Here is a 17,418-nt window from a genome sequence, read left to right as displayed (position 1 = left end):
AAAGGTGGAGAGAAGAAAGCAGGCTGGTAGGGACCTTGGGCCCTAAGGAACACCGCGGTGGCGAGCTCCCTGGGTTTTCATTCTGCCTCGTAGATCCCAGATCAGGACCGGAAGCCAACAATCCAAAGTGCCAATGAACAGAGACAAAAAGGCTCCAGCAAAAGCCAAAGGACTGGGAGAGGGGCAGCCTCCCAAGGCCGAAAACTTTTATACAAGAACCACTCTAATTCAGCTAAACACCATAGAAAAAAGGGTGTTCCCACCCAGCCCCATCAGCAAAGGCCAGCTGGGGACCTAGAATCCACTCCCACAGAGCGGTGATGAGTCATCTCTCCCTGTCCCTGCTAGGGTGGTGTTAGAAGAGACCTCACAGAGAGCCAGGACCTTTGCCCCGGCACAGCGGTAATAGGTCCACATCCCATCCCTTCCAGCGTCAGTGGAGATCACATGGGGAACAGTAATGAGGCACTCCTACCTATCCCAGCCAGGGTGGCATTAGTGGAAGCCCAGTGGGGAGCTGGAACTGTCACCACTGCCCAGCAGTAATGAGAAGCCCCGACCTCCCCGGTGTCAAGGAAGGCTAAGTGGGGAACCTGGATTTCTATAGCTACCTGGCAGAAATGAGAGAGTGTGCTCCCCCTTTCCCTGCCAGAGCATTGTCAGAGGAAGTCAGCTAAAACAGAAGATCTAAATAAGTGCTGAGAGATATGCTTCAGGTATGGAAGGGGAATCAAGACATTCTTCGATGAAGGGAAACTAAAAAGGAAAACTAAAAGACTTTGTTAACAACAGACCTCTCCTAAGAGAATGACTAAAGGAAGTTCTCTGAACAGAAAGGAAATGATAAAAGAAGAAATTCTGGACATCACCAAGGAAGAAAGAACAATGGAAAGAGAAAAAATATGGGTAAATAGAATAGACTTTCCTTTTCCTTTCAAGTTTTCTAAATTATGTTTGGTGTTGAAGCACCAATTATAACAGTGCTGTGGTTCTAAATGTATGTGGGAGAAATAGTTAACGATTACATTATAAACAGAGGAGGGTGGTAAAGCAGTGGAAAGAGAGGTAAGGTTTCTATACTTCACTTGAACTGGTAAAATGTTGACATCAGTAGATGCTTATAAGTTATTTATATACGATGTAATACCTAGAGCCAGCAAGAAAAATGGTATACGAAAAGAAACATGCAAAACACTGTACATGAATCATCAAATGGAACTCTAAAAAATATTCAGGTCACCCACAGGAAGACAGGAAAAAGAAAATAGAGAAACAAAAATAGAGAGCAAACAGAAATTAAAAATAAATTGGCAGAATTAAGCACTAACATCAATAAGTACATTAAGTGAAAAGGATCTAAATACACCTATTAAAAGACAGAAATTGACAGTCAATAAAAAAACATAAGCCAACTATATGATGTCTGCAAGATGATCACCTCAAATATAATGACACGGGCATGTAGAAAGTAAAAGGATGAAAAAACACGCAATTGTTAATTAAAACAAAAAGGAGCAGGGGTGGCTCTAGTAATACCAGATAAAGTAACTTCAGAACAAAGAAAATTACCAGGCACAGAGAGGGGCATTACATTACGGAAAAAGGGTCAATCTACCAAGAAGAAAAAGTAATCCTAAATGTGTACACACCAAACCACAGAGCTACAAGATATATGGAGCAAAAATTAACATAACTGAAAGGAGAAATTGACATTTATAGTGGAGACTTCAATGTCCTCTCTCAATAGTTGATAGAACAATTAGACAGAAAATCAGCAAGATATAGAACACAACACCACCACCATCTAATAGGATCTAATTGACATTTATAGAACACTCCACCAAGAAACAGGAAAATTTACATTCTTTTCAAGCATCCAAGAAATACATACCAAGATAGACATATTTTGGACTATAAAACAATCTACCAAATTTTTCAGAAGTTGAAGTAATACATGATGGCTTAGTACATTGTGAATGTACTGATGCCGCTGAATTGTTACGTGAATTTCACCTTCATTTAAAAAAAATCAATACCACCAAATACTGGCAACAATGGGAGAAACTGGATTACTCATACATTGTTGGAGGGAATGAAAACTGGTACTTTCTTAAAAACCGAACATGCAACTCCTACATGACCCAGCAATTGCACTACTGGGTATTTATCCCACAGGAATGAAAACTTGTAGTCATACAAAAATTTGTAAACAAGTGTTTATAGTAGATTTATTCATGATAGCCCCAAACTGGAAACAACCCAGAAATCTTTCAATGAACGAAGGATTAAACAAACTGGCACCTGTATACCATGGTACACTCCTCAGCAAAAAAAAGACACGACTGTTGATATATATATAATGACCTGGATGAATCTGCAGAGAATTACGCTGAGTGAAAAAAAAAAGGCAACCCCCCAAACTTATATACTGTGTGATTCCATTTATATAATTCTTAAAATGACAAAACTATAGAAATGGACTGATTAGACATTGCCAAAGGGTAAGGAGGAGGTTGGTGTGGGAAGGAAGTGGATGTGTCCATAAACGGGCAAAATGAGGGATTCATGTGGAGATGGAAATGTTCTGTACCTTGACTGTACCCATTCAGCATCCTGCTTGTGATATTATACTACAGTTTTGCAAGATGTTATCATTAGGCGAAGCTGGCTAAAGGGTACATGGGATCTATTTGCATTCTTTCTTTTTTTTTTAAAAATAAGATGTTGGGGGTAGGAGTTTATTAATTAATTTATTTATTTTTGCTGTGTTGGTTCTTCATTTCTGGGCAAGGGCTTTCTCTAGTTGTGGCAAGTGGGGGCCACTCTTCATCGCGGTGCACGGGCCTCTCATTATCGTGGCCTCTCTTGTTGTGGAGCACAGGCTCCAGACGCACAGGCTCAGTAGTTGTGGCTCACGGGCCTAGTTGCTCCGCGGCATGTGGGATCCTCCCAGACTGGGGCTCGAACCCATGTCCCCTGCATTAGCAAGCAGATTCTCAACCACTGTGCCACCAGGGAAGCCCTATTTGCATTATTTCTTACACCTGCATGTGAATCTACAATTATCTCAAAACCACAAGTTCAATTAAAATCATATGACCGTATTATGTGATGCAGAAAACGGACTTCACAAAATTCAACACCCATTCACGATGAAAACTCTCAGAAAACCAGAATTAGAGGGGAACTTCCTCAACTTGATAAAGAACATCTACAATATATCTACAGCTAACTTCACACTTAATGATTAAAGACTGAATGCTTTCCCTCCACGATTGGTAACAAGGCAAGGATATCTGCTCTCTTCACTGCTTGTATCAAATCGGTATGTTGTACATCTTAAACTTACACCATGTTGTGTGTCAAATATATCTCAATAAAACAAAAACACAGTACTGGAAGTTCTAGCTAGTTCATTAAGGCAAGAGAACTAATAAAAGGCATACATATTAGAAGCAAAACTATACTTATAGGTGATATGATTGTCTACGTGGAAATCTTAACAAATTTACAAAGTAACTCCTGGAACTTAAATGTAAGTTCAGGAAGTTCTCAGGATACAAGATCAACATATAAAAATCAATTGCGGGCTTCCCTGGTAGCTCAGTGGTTGAGAGTCCGCCTGCCGATGCAGGGGACACGGGTTTGCGTCCCGGTCCGGGAAGATCCCACATGCCGCGGAGCGGCTGGGCCCGTGAGCCATGGCTGCTGGGCCTGCACGTCCGGAGCCTGTGCTCCGCAATGGGAGAGGCCACAACAGTGAGAAGCCCGCGTACCACAAAAAAAAAAAAAAAAAAAAAAAAATCAATTGCTCTGGGACTTCCCTGGTGGCGCAGTGGTTAAGAATCCGCCTGCCAATGCGGGGGACACAGATTCGATCCCTGGTCTGGGAAGATCCCACATGCTGCAGAGCAACTAAGCCCGTGCGCCACAACTACTGAGCCTCCGCCCTAGAGCCCGTGAGCCACAACTACTGAGCCCACGTGCTGCAACTACTGAAACCCACACACCTAGAGCCCGTGCTCCACAACAAGAGAAGCCACTGCAGTGGGAAGCCGTGCACTGCAACGAAGAGTAGCCCCCGCTTGCTGCAACTAGAGAAAACCCGCGCGCAGCCAAAATAAATAAATAAATTTAAAAAATCAATTGCACTTATAAATACCAGCAATTAACACATGGGCGCTGGAATTAAAAATACGATGCCGCTTACTATTGCTCAAAAACTTCTTAGGTGAAAGCCAAGCAAAACACGCATAGAATTTGCATGCTAAAAGCTATGCAACGCTCATGAAAGATCAAAGATGATCTAAACGAATGGAGGGATACTCTGTGTTCACAGAATGAAAGGCTCAACATTCTAAAGATGTCAATTTTTCTCAAATTGATATACAGCTGTAACCAATTCCTATCAAAATCCCAGCACGATTTTTTGCAGATATAGACAAAATTATTCTAAAATTTTTATGGAAATTGCAAAGGAAGTAGAAGAGCTGAAACAATTTTGACAAAGAAGAATCAAGTGGAAGGAATCAACCTACCCGGTTTCAAGACTTATCATATGACTGCATTAGAGAAGATGGTGTGGTGTTGGCAGAGGGACAGACACATAGATTACTGGAACAGAACAGAGATTCCAGAAATAGACCCACACAAATATGCCCAACTGATTTTTGACAAAAATGCAAAAGCAATTCAGTGCAGGAATGGTAGCATTTTCAACACATGGTTCTGGAAGAACTGAACATCTATAGGCAAAAAATGAACTTCAAACTCAACCTCATACCTTATACAAAAGTTAACTCAAAATGGACCATATAGTTAAATGTGTAAAATTACATAAGTTTTAGAAAAAGGTAGGAGAAAATCTTCGGGATGTAGAGCTAGGCAAAAAGTTCTTTCTTAGACTTGACAGCAAAAGTGTGACTCATAAAAGGAAATATTGATAAATTAGACCTTATCAAAAGTAAGATCTTTTGCTCTGTGAAAGACCCTGTGAATAGGATGAAAAACACGACTAGGAGAAAATATCTGCAAACCTCCTATCTGATAAAGGAGTAGTATCTAGAATATATAAAGAATCTCAAAAACTCAACAGTAGGAAAACAAACTACCCAATTAGAAAATGGGAGAAAGACATGAAAAGACATTCCACTGAAGAGTTTCTACGGAAGGCAAAAAAGCACATACAAAGATGTTCAGTATCATTAACCATTAGAGAATTGCAAATTAAAGCCACAATGAGATACCACTACTTACCTATCAGAATGGCTAAAATAAACAGCAGTGGGAACACCAAAAGCTGGTCAGAAAGTGGAGAAACTGGACCACTCACTGCTGGTGGGAAATGTAAAACTAGCCACGCAGCTGTAGGATGACACAGCACTTGCACTCTAGGGCCTTTATTCCAGAGAAATGAAAATTTATGTCCTCAGAAAAACCTGCAGCAATATCAATTTTCTGGTTTTGATACAATCCAGGGCCTCTCTGTACCCTGTTTGCAACTTCCAGTGAATCTATAATTATTTCATAAAAGAATAGCTAACTTCTATTCAAAAAAGATTTCAGTGTCCAGACCCACGGGGACACATTCTTCTTATTGCTTCTGGGGCACGTACAAGGTAGCATTTTTTAAAAAGTTACTTATGTATTTATTTTTGGCTGCCTTGGGTCTTCGTTCATGCGTGGGTTTTCTCTAGTTGCGGGGAGCGGGGTGGGGGGTACTCTTCGTTGTGGTGCATGGGCTTCTTGCTTCAGTGTCTTCTTTTGTTGCAGAGCACGGGTTCTAGGCGCATGGGCTTCAGTAGTTGTGGCTCTCGGGCTCTAAAGCATAGGCTCAGTAGTTGTGACGCATGGGCTTAGTTGCTCCACGGCATGTGGGATCTTCCCGGACCAGGGCTCGAACCCGTGTCCCCTGCACTGGCAGGCAGATTCTTAAGCACTGCGCCACCAGGGGAGCCCCCAAGTGGCATTCTTTTCTCAAGCAATGTACAGAAGTTTGTGCAGACCTTTTTATTCTTGAAAATACAAGTCCCATCCAAATCTTTGTTGAGTGTTTCAGGGGCCAAGCCCAAGGCCTCAGCTGTGACCACACTCAAAAACTAGACACCCTAACGAGGACAAAATGTCATATAATATACAGTGCACCCAAATAAAGATGGAAAAAGGAGACCTCATTTGCTGCCGAAGCGTCACTAACTCCCTGGCCCAGCATCTCGAGCCTGTGTGAGGGATGGAGGCCCAGATCTCATTTTAGCACTGGCAACACAAAACCTACCAATACCAAACAAGCTACCCGTTTAGCTCCAAGGAAAAAAAGGCAAAATTAAAAAAAGAAAACGCCGCTTTGGCTCTTAAAGACTCCACTCTACTGATTTCTTGACCCGCCCCTTTGCGGTTCCCAGCAGCCAATGTAGAGACGACAGGTAGAGGTAGCAGCCAGAGCTCCGAGGATAAAGGCCTGATGCTCTGGTCTGCAGGAGCGGCCTACTGACTCAGCACCGCATCGCCGAGTTTGGATGCTGGCTGGGCCCAGGGCTGGAGAGTGTGGCCAACAGCGGAAACGCAGGTGAGAGTTCCTTGCCTGGAAATTGACTTTGGTCCAAGTCAGAAGGCGTCTCCTGCCGTCGGCACGCCAGCCTCTGTGGCCATGATATCGTTTCCTCTTTCCCTGGAGATGAATCTGGGCCTGGGAAACAGCCCTTGGGCAGACCTTCCTGCCACAGCAGGGGTGTGCTACCTTCCCACCCCACCCCAGAAGCATCCACGAACACCTGAACAGGAAGCCTATGTCCCCCATAAAAAGAAACCAATCCTCAGCAATGTTTCTCCCCCAAGCACAATCCAGGACTGTGGATGAACCCCCAAATCATCTGCCGTACACACTTTGGATTTCACCCTCAGACGTCCACGTAAATTCAGTTTTCTATATCCATGTCAGGTTTAATACAGAAAGAAAATGCCCCCCCCCCCGCCACCCATCATCAGGTAAGTCGATGCTCCAGGGAGAGGCTTTGCTCTGGGGCTCTGGAGCCTGTTCATGTGGGGAGCGTGGTGGGTGAGGGCTGTACTCACACTTCAGGTTCGGAGCAGAGGCCTGAGGGCAGTCTCTCTTGCCCCGTCAGCCTGGGCTCTGGAGGCACCCGAGGGCCCCCAGGGTTATCACTGGCTCACCCCTCTCCATCTTAGCCAAAGCCTCTACTACTGGACCTCTTGCTGCCCAGACCTGTGACTCTGCCAGATGCCTGATGTCCACGTCAAAGTGCCAGTCGGGGTCAGATCTACGTTGTTGCCCCCCGAGTCTGGTCATGCAGAGGAAGGAAACGAAGAACCGAATCAGAGGCACTTGGCAAGGAGGCGAGCCGAGCGTGAGGATGGAGCAACCCTGAAGGACTGAAACCTTTCCAAGTGCAAAAGAGTCCCAGTCCCCTGCCCCCCAGGAACTAAGCAGCAGAAAGAGCCTCGGGCTTCGGACTGGAAGGTATAAAGGTGAGCTGCGTTGTGAAGCCAAGCTGGGTGCACCCCACATCCCCGAGTGCATCCCCCATCTTAGTTGCTTCTTCCTCTGCGCTCCCCAGATGAGGTGACGAGACAGGTCCTGCTCTGCCACTGCCAAAGGAGTCTCTGAGACCACGATGTCCCATCCTGGGTCTCTGGCTTATTGGGCATAGTTTTGGTCAGGATAGAAGACATTGGATATTAGGTCCTCATTTTTTCAAGGGTGAAATTTAGCTTCCAAACCAAAGAAAAAGCCAAAAGATCTCTGGACTTCAAATGGGCTTACAGAGGAATCGAACACATCTAGTCGGGTGAAGGTAATGTCTCCCCCTCCCCATTCATGTGTTGAAGTCCTAAACTTCAGTATTTCTGAATGAGACCTTATCTGGAAATAGGGTCATTGCAGATGTGACTGGTTAAGATGAGGTCATACTGGAGTAGGGTGGGCCCCTAATTCGGTACGATGGGTGTCCTTATAAAAAGGGGAAATTTGGACACAGGGGCACGCACACAGGCAAAGGCCACGTGAAGACTGGAGTTATGCTGTCATACGGCAAGGAACAGTCCTCCTGACACCTTGATCTCAGACTTTACCTTCCAAGACCGTGAGAAAATTCTTGTCTACGGTTTAAGCCACCCAGTCTGTGGAACTTTCCCACGGCAGCCCTAGAGAACTCATACACTGGGGATAAAAATCTTTCTATAGCAAAGGCGTGGATGCCACGGAGGGCTGGCCTGTGCCAGGGAGGGCTCCCTCCGGGGGCTCTGGGGCTTGTTTACTCTCTGGTCGTGAAGGATCCTCTCTTGTTTGGATTACTAGGAGCTAGAGCGTTCTGAGCCCAGGGCTGGCTTTGGCCCTCGGCACTTAGAGAACGCCCTGTTCTGGACCGTTATTACCCTGTCCGCCCCATGAAGCTGCAGCCGGGAATCCTCTGATCCCAAGCAGCTCTGAAGTGGAGCACGCATCACAAACTTTTGTAGACAAAACTGGGCTGCAGGGCCACGTGGAAAGCGAGAGGAAGCAGTGGGAAGGAGGGACCTCTAGTGCAGAGTCACACGGCCTGATGGCGGGCTGAATACAGGCCAGGAGGCTAAGGCCACTACTACCGTCCAAACCTCCAGCAGAGGACGCCTCGTGGGGAACAGATCCAGAAACTCACTGCCGTCAGTCGTGGGCACTTTGGGCTGTAATCGCGGCACGTGACCCCACTCGAAAGGAACTGGATGCTGCCAATCTCGATCCGCCACGAGCAATCTTGGTGTGAAGGTGTAACGAGTCAAGTGAGATGCCCCGGTCCAGCGGGAGCCAGTCCTGGGAGAGGCAGGCAGAGCCCAGGCTGGAGACAGGCGGGTCGAGAGTGAAGAAGGCCGGCCTTCTAGATGTTAGGAGAGTCAGGGCCTCGGAGCCCAAGGAGAGGCCGTGAAGCAGGAAGGCTGGCTTCTAGGTCATGAGTTATGGGGCTCTGGGAAAGCTGCTTAACCTTGAAGAGTGAGTTTCTTCACGTGTAAAACACAAAGTTCTGTACAGAAGTCTAACAGCTACCACTGCGTGTGAACGGATTCAAGCTTGGGTGGCGGCTGCCCTGGAACCATTTGAAGGAGTCCCTCAGCCTAGAGCCTTGGTGACTCGTGACCCTCAGCCTAGAGCCTTGGTGACTCGTTGGGTTGGAGCCCATGTGTCCTCAGGAAGGCGTAACACATTGTTCAATATTTCTGTGCGTTTGAAAGGACCGCTTTGACGGTATTCAAGAGCCACAAGGCATATAATTATAGCCTTGTGTTAATAAATACAATATTCTAAAACACACCACTTTCCATTTGTAAAAGTTGACTTGAAAAAGCCCAAAGTGATGTGGAGAAATTGGAACCGTCACATATTGCTGGTGGGAATGTAAATGGTGCAGCCATTCTGGAAAGCAGCTTGGCAGTTCCAGAATAAGTTAAACATAGAATAGCCATATGGGCCAGCAATTCCGCTCTCGGGTATATATCCAAGAGAAGTGAAAACATGTCTATACCAAAGCTTGTACATGACTGTTCACAGAAGTGCTATTCATGATAGCCAAGAGGTGGAAACAACCCAAATGTCCATCAGCTGGTGACTGGATAAGCAAAATGTGGTCTCTCCATACAATGGAGTATTACGCAGCCATAAAAAGTCATGAAGTACTGGTACATGCTACAACATGGATGAGCCCTGACAGCATCATGCCAAGTGAAAGATGCCAGGCGCAAAAGACCACATGATGTATGCTTCCATTTATATGAAATGTCCAGAACAGACAAGTCAAAACAGTGAAACACATTGAATTGTATACTTTCAAAGAGTGAATTATATGGTATGTAAATTATATACTAATTAAGCTTTTTAAATAAAGCCCAAATTATTATCACTCCTTAATCTAACTTGGGGTTTTAGAAAGCTGTTCCTTTTAGAGAAACGATGAAGCCACATCTTTTAAGTTTGGGGAGAAAAAAAATGTTTGTATCCTGCACTCTTAGCAGGACTAGCTCCTTTTGAAATGGGGTGTCAACAGGACTTTTCTTCCCTTAATGACACAGTGGTGCTGCGACCTTTCCCTAGTGACCCACGTCATCGATAAACAACTTACAAAGTTGGTTTGGAAATAATACCTCAAGATCTGGTTGACTTGAATTTTGACATCGCTGCTGCCACTGCCAGGGACCTCCCGAGTCCCCCTCCTTTTGGATTTGGGATGTCATGCCACTGAGGTTACAAATGCCTGTCCACCACACACTCCCCTGACCGTCCCATGCCACTCAGTGATGAATCAGCTTGGGGCTGGGGCTTCCTGGCAAGTACAAATGTTCTGCGATCCCACACAGTGGGCTCGGACTGCAGAATCCTGCTTTAAGGAGACGAGACTTGCCCAAACCAACAAGTCAGCTGGGATCACTGTGTCTCCAGCTGGCCCTGCCCAGAAACGGATTCGACTCTAAGACCGAGCAGCACACAGTGTCCATCCATGACAACAAGCAGAGAACAGAGTTTTCTGGAACTTGGGGACACACAGAAATGAGGGCAGACTGAGACAGCCTTACAGCAGGGTTAACAATGCTGATCTTGTCACGTGATCGACTGCAGCAGAAACAGCCTCAAGGTGATGTGAGGCCAAGTTTCGTCAAGACCTCATTTCTCCCTGAACTTGTTCAGCATCATCTTTTTCTGTTCCGGACATCATGTGCTTTGAAAATTGAAAGAGCCCTGGGATTTAAAGTGGTAGTCCAGACGGCCCTTCTAGGTGCTGGCTTTCCTGTGTGCTGAATGCCCACAAGAGGTGGTTGCGGTTGGCCTGGGGGTGGGTGGGCGTCAGGAAACTGTCCCGGTGTCCTCTGCAGGGCCAAACCACGCCACTCACATGGTGGTACGCACACAGACACAGATGCACACAGTCACACAGGTACACACAAACGCACATACAGATAGACACACACGTGCACACAGAGACATGCACACAGACACAAAGACATACAAATACAGAGGCACACACAGACACACACAAGCATGCAGACAGATACACACGGGCACACACATATAGAGACACAAAGACAGGCACAGACAGACAGAGACTCTCTCTCTCTCTCTCTCTCTCTCTCTCTCTCTCTCTCTGTCCTAGAAAGTACTCAAGCACTAGAGGCCCAGGGGGAAAGGCTCCCTTTCTAAGTGGGGGATGTCTCCATCAGTCCATCAGTCCATCATGTCTCCATCAGTGGGTGCCTGGCCCCTCTGCCTTGCCATCCAGCTGGGCTTCTGCTCAGCAGCCCTCGGGCGGCTCCGGCACCGCCAGCAGAGAGGAGAGAACCTAAGGTGCTCGCCTCCCTTCCTGCCCCTGCTCTCCCCTCAGCTGTGGCCCTGAGGCAGATATGAAAGCAAGATTCTTTTCCCCTCGAAATGATTTTTTAAACAACGCTGTCCTTAGACTTATCGTACAATAACTGGAGATGCTGGGCTAGGGAGGAAGTGGCTTGGTTTTGTGGCAATTTCGGCACGCAATAGCTTCAGCGTGTACAAACAACTTATCAACGTGTGCCACTTGGGCCCTGATGCCAGCTGTCACAGCAGGCCGAAGCAGGCGCGTGAAGGTTTGCAAAGCGTCTGTAGCTGGTGACCTGGGAGAAACTGTGGGCTGAACACCGGAGCCAGGCGACCTGGCTTGCACTTACATCTTAAACCAATCATTGACTCTCTGACCCTCAGATTCCTCGTCTGCAAAGCAGGGCTGATGCCCTTTGCTCTTCGCCTTTCACGTGTACCGTATGAGGGTCAGATGATAACTTGAACCTGAAAGTCCCTGTGACAGCGGCTCTGGGGGAAGACAGCCCCTTTCAGCACCTCTGAGCAAATGAACTGAACAAAAGGAAGCAGTCCCTTTTGTCCCCCGCCCCGTTATAGTGACGCTTGGTTAGAGTCCTAGAATCTTAGTTTTGGGAGGCAAACTAGAGATTGTAAGGTAACCCTCTTCGTGAGCAGAGAGGGAAATCAAGGCAGAGACTGGAATGAGGCAGATCCTCGGATGAGGAACGATGGGCAGGGAGAGTTGACGCCACACGTCAGGTTCGCTGACTCCCGAGATTGCGGTGGGCTGGGCTGGACACAGGCGCCCCAGCTAACGCTCGCCCTCTGGTCCACATTCTAAAAGGTACTGATCCAAGGAGCCTAGTTAATATCTGAGGCCGCCTCCCAGGCCGTCCAGCGACCCCGCCTCTCTTCAAAGTGTCGGCAGCACTGAGGTTGCTGCCTCCCCCTGCCAAGGCCGATGAGCGCGCCGCTTCACCTCTCCGGGGTTCACTTTCTTTCAACAGACGAAAGAGTCCGGCCTGGGTGACCCTACGAGCCCTGCCGGCTGGCGCTGCCTCAATGGGTCTCCACCCACTATGAGTCTCCAGCCGGAGCGTACAGACTTCCCTTCAGCGGCTGTTGGAAAGACCCTCAGCCGCCTTCGGAATCCTAGTGGGGCCGGGCAGAGTTTGGGGTCCCCTCTTTCCACATTCAACCAAACACTCGTGTGACCCCCGCCCCCAGATTCTAAACAAGGCCATCTGGGGATCAGAGCCCTGCATCATGAATTAGGACAAGGCTCAAGAATTCAGCAACCTCAGAGTCCAGAGCGCTCTAAAAAGAAAGTGGGAGGAAACAAGGAAGGCCACGGCTACGAAATGTGGCACTTGTCACCGGGCATTGCACAGAGGTGTCCCCGAGGTCTGCACGCACGGTCCAGCCTTCTGTCTCCATCTACACTGTGACGGGTCCAACTGAGAAAATTACCTAAGAAGGCATATCGGGGGAGTGGAGGGTACGTAACAAGTGGCCTAAGGAGCAGTGAGATAAAAGAGCAGCCTTTATTTTTTTTTTTTTTTAAATAAAGACCATTAGGCTAGAAAAGATTTGTGAAGAGTTCGTGTTTAAACTGCCTTCCTGGGGACTTCCCTGGTGGCGCAGTGGTTAAGAATCTGCCTGCCAATGCAGGGGACACGGGTTCGAGCCCTGGTCCGGGAGGATCCCACATGCCACAGAGCAACGAAGCCCGTGCGCCACAACTACTGAGCCTGCACCCTAGAGCCCGTGAGCCACAACTACTGAAGCCCACGTGCCACAACTACTGAAGCCCACGCGCCTAGAGCCCGTGCTCCGCAACAAGAGAAGCCACTGCAATGAGAAGCCAGCGCAGCGCAACGAAGAGTAGCCCCTGCTCGCCGCAACTAGAGAGAAGCCCGCGCGCAGCAATGAAGACCCAACGCAGCCAAAAAAAAAAAAAAAAAATTGCCTTCCTGAATACATTCCACTCTCCTGATGGATTTCGAATAAGAAAAACCTTACCGTTGCACTTAGAGATTTCATGTGAAATCCCATTTGATGGGAGCAAATGTGCCTTCAGTACTTACTCTGACGCAATAAATTCTCTCCATTCTTGGAAATCCTTCTCTGCAAATATTTTAGATATTATTTCATAAATGAAAGAAAACAGTCAAGGCATCAGCTTTGGAGGAAACAATCTAATTTCAAAGATATTTACCTGTCACAAGTTGGCAACAATGGCTCCAGTTACTGAAGAAAGTGGGAAAATGGCTGTGCGTTTCAGTACTGGTCCCCAGACACTTCCCTTCGAGAACACAGTTAACAAAATGCATAGAAGCAGCCATTAAAGACAAATGCAATCTAACAGGCAAGAGCAATGTTGAACACATGGCCCGATTCCGGCTTCTAGAAGAGCTGGAGGGGAACACTGACGTGAATGCTTTTGGTAGGCTACTTGGGTTGAGAGTAAGTGCGGATCTCCACAGTTCAAACTACACAAGTTGATGTCTATGGCCAGCCCTATGCAAAGTTAGCCTAGTTATCAAGCAAAGACTGTTCCAACCCAGAAGCCCAAGTGCTAATACCAGGGCAAATAGGACATTTTTGCTTGATCAAAAGTGTCTTCCCTGAGTCAGAAAAAAAACGATGCCCTTGGCTGGAGCTTAAAACGGGGGGTGGGGTGGGCTGGGGGGAGGGGCCCTGTGCAGTGTGCTAGTTTACCAGGAGGAAGAAGGTTCGGGAACACGAACCAAGTCCTGCTTCAAGCTCTGTGCACCTGAGGAGGAAACTGATTTCTTCAAAACCCAAATCAGGACCACCTAACTCCATTGTGGGTCAAATACAAATGTATATTTCTGTGGTTTAAGGGTTCCAACAGCTAAAGATTAAAAGGCATATTCCTAAGACCATTACAGACCCACAGAGCTCAAGACTCAGATGGAGTATCACCCGTTCCTGATGCTCAAATGTGCACAGAGTTGATTTGGAATTCAGAAACGCTCCAAATAAACACTTCTGTGCCAAGACTTTGCAGTTCTTTCATCCCGTCAGCCATCCGTTTATTCATCCAATCAAGCTGCCTGTGTCATACTGATTCATCCTTCCTCTTTTTCCTTATACTAAGCAAGTATGAGAGACTCGTAGAGAAGGTATAAGAAAAGAGACAAACTTTTCATTTTGTACTGCAGCGAAGTTAAGGCTCAGTAAAGTCCTGTTCCCTCTGTAACCTTGGTGCATATCCAAAACGTATTGTTTTAATAAGGTTTTTTTTTTAATGGTTAAGAAGCCTATGGCGGTTCATGAAATTCATTTCATAGTCATATAAGAAATTGCTTTTTATGAGAGAGGATCTCTGCTGAGTTTCCCTTGGGCACTGGAAGTTAGAGGCCAATAGGGTCTCTGCTTTCCATGAAAGTGTTTTCCAACTCTCAAAGCATCTGTCAATACACTCAGAAGAGTCAGAATGAAATGAGCCCAAGGCTTGGTATTCGGAACGTGGCAGATTACGATGCCACCTGCGGGGTTGTACTCAGCCGCTCACTGCAAAGCTCTGAAGCTGGAATCAGGAGCCCTGGGTTCTAGTCCCAGCTCGGGGAGGTCACTGGTTACACTGCCTGTAATTTGGAAGCTGCTCATCAGCCTGTCTTTCCCCAGCTTGACGACCTCTGCTTGTGTATATCGCTGGATGGGAAGTGGGGAGCTCCAGGCTCCAGGGGCGGCCACGGCAGCCACTGCGCCTTCACACCCAGTGGGCCATGGCAGACGCTGCAGCCTGAGGCCATGGTCACCCTGACGGCAGGCCCAGCTCACTGCTGAATCACGATCACGGTCAACTAGAAGCTGTTCTCAAACCCAGGTTCCCCCATCCTATTCTTGGACACATGGATTCAGGACCCAAATATAGGACCTTACCATTTGTCCGTGTTCAATCTCGCATGTCAATCTTGAGCTCGTCAAGATGTCTTTGGATTCTAACTTCCCGCTACAGAGAACTCATCACCCTCTGGCGCTACGTCAGGGCCAAACCTGCCTCGAGACTCCCCTCTCTAAGGGGGCACACGAATCCATGATCCACGGCCTTTGGATTCACTCCTTTCATTGGTCACACATCACGTAACTGGGCTGTAAACGAGGATTCCACAACTGCCGCTGCCAAAGGCTTTGCTGAGGTCCAAACACTTGCCTGCTTTTCTCTGCCCTACCTGCTCCTCCAGCAGAAAAGAAGATTCTAACCGGACGCGCTGCTCCCGTGAGCCAGCGGCGGCTCTGAGGGAGACCTGCTCCTTCTGCTTTCGTTTCGGACCCGCTTTTTGCTGGCTTCTTGTCTAACTACCCACTCCCTCGCGATTGCTCTAGGAACATGTTCTACAATTTTCCCGGGGAGCCGCAGCAAGCTGGCTGGAACCACGTAAGCTACCCAGTTTAAGGAATTTCTTTTCTGGAAATTTGGAAGTAGCTGCCCATCTGGTGGTTTATGGCTCTTTTTGGCAGTTCTGCGTGATTCCAGAATGCTCTCCCTCCCTCTGTGCCCAGGCCTGTCATCCACCTCGGTCCTCAGTGAGCAGGCAGCCTCCCAAACCCCTTCATCCATCACCATCTTCTAGTCTAGCTGAACCATCTCACCAGCTGGTCTATCACTCCCAGGTTGAAGGGCATTCTCTTCTGCAAAGAAGCCTGAAGTTTTTCTCCGAAGAGCCCGGGTTCTCCTTCTGTGGGAATGAGTCTCTTCACGAGCGCGGGACTCCCTGGGTATGGGGTCTCTTTACCTTCTACTCTGTCTCAGGTCACATTCCCCCTGTGCTCCGCCTCTGACTCAGATGCATCTCGGCTGCTTCTGTCCGATGCTGCTGCCTCTCCAGATGGTCTGGAGCTCTGAGCTTACAACTGGCTGTTTCTTGCTCATGGAACAGGGTTTCTTCTCTCCTTCCCTGTCTCATGCCTCTCTCCACTTTCCTGACTTTACCTTCTGTCTTCAGAACAGTGTTCTTGGGTAACCGGGGGAGGGGAGAGCCACACCTCCATAACAAACTCCGAAGCGGTCAGAGCAGGCTTATGATGACTTGCCCTGGGCTCAAAGCCGCCCAGTGAGTGTCAATCGCTGCGTTTCCAAAACAGGAAGCACGTGATACTTACACAGAAGGGAGGGAATCTGAGAAATACTGTTCAAGAGAAGCCAAGCGGGAGCAAGGGAACAAAAAGACATCTCAGATGATTTCTCAAGGTCCCTGAATAAGTAGGAGAGCTGATCTGATCATCTGCAGTAACTAGAAAGAAGATGTGCTCTATACATACACTGGAATACTACTCAGCCATAAAAAAGAATGAAACAATGCCATTCACAGCAACATGGATGGACCTCGAGATTACCGTACTAAGTGAAGCAAGTCAGACAGAGAAAGACAAATATCATATGATATCACTTATATGTGGAATCTAATAAAACATGTACAAACGAACTTATTTACAAAACAGAAACAGACTCACAGACATAGAAAACAAACTTCTGGTTACCAAAGGGGAAAGGTGGCGGGAGGGATAAATTAGGAGTCTGGGATTAACAGATACACACTACTATATATAAAATAGATGAACAACAAGGACCTACTGTATAGCACAGGAAACTCTACTCAGTATATTGTAATAACGTGTAATGGAAAAGAATATGAAAAAGAATATATATATATATATATATATATATATATATATGTATAACAGTCACTCTGCCGTACACCAGAAACTAAAACAACATTGTGAATTAACTATACTTCAATAAAAGAATTTAAAAAGAAAGAAAGATAGGGACCAGCAAGTGCATACCTCAAAAATTCCAAAGTTGGGTTTGTGATGCCTGAGGTAGCTAAAGGAGTATAGCAATTGGAATACAATGAATAGTATTCAGTTCGATTAAAAACAAACTTGTCAGGCTATTTATGAGAGACGGAGAGATCAAATTAGTGGCGGAGGTTGTCACAGCTCCATATGGACCTGAGGCAAAGCCCATCCACCCAGGCCGCATCCACTGGGCTGAGCTCTAGTTGCCAACAAGGTGCACAGCTGGACCAGGGGAGGGACTGGCCACAGGACACAAAGGGCTGCAGAATGGCAGG

The 17,418-nt window shown here is 47.0% G+C and overlaps 1 protein-coding gene across 2 annotated transcripts in view; it reads right to left on the bottom strand.

The window, feature by feature from the left end:
- The window catches only part of LOC113615480 (mastermind-like domain-containing protein 1), an 81,801-nt gene that overhangs the window by 26,177 nt on the left and 38,206 nt on the right, over window positions 1-17,418 (bottom strand). The window lies entirely within an intron of this gene.

The sequence above is a fragment of the Aethalodelphis obliquidens genome, unplaced genomic scaffold (assembly GCF_003676395.1).
Source record: "Aethalodelphis obliquidens isolate GAN/ISIS:26980383/991018 unplaced genomic scaffold, ASM367639v1 scaffold118, whole genome shotgun sequence".
In the NCBI taxonomy this organism is placed as follows: domain Eukaryota; kingdom Metazoa; phylum Chordata; class Mammalia; order Artiodactyla; family Delphinidae; genus Aethalodelphis; species Aethalodelphis obliquidens.
The sequence above is the reverse complement of the archived record's forward strand: the minus strand, read 5'-3'. Positions and strand labels throughout refer to the sequence as shown.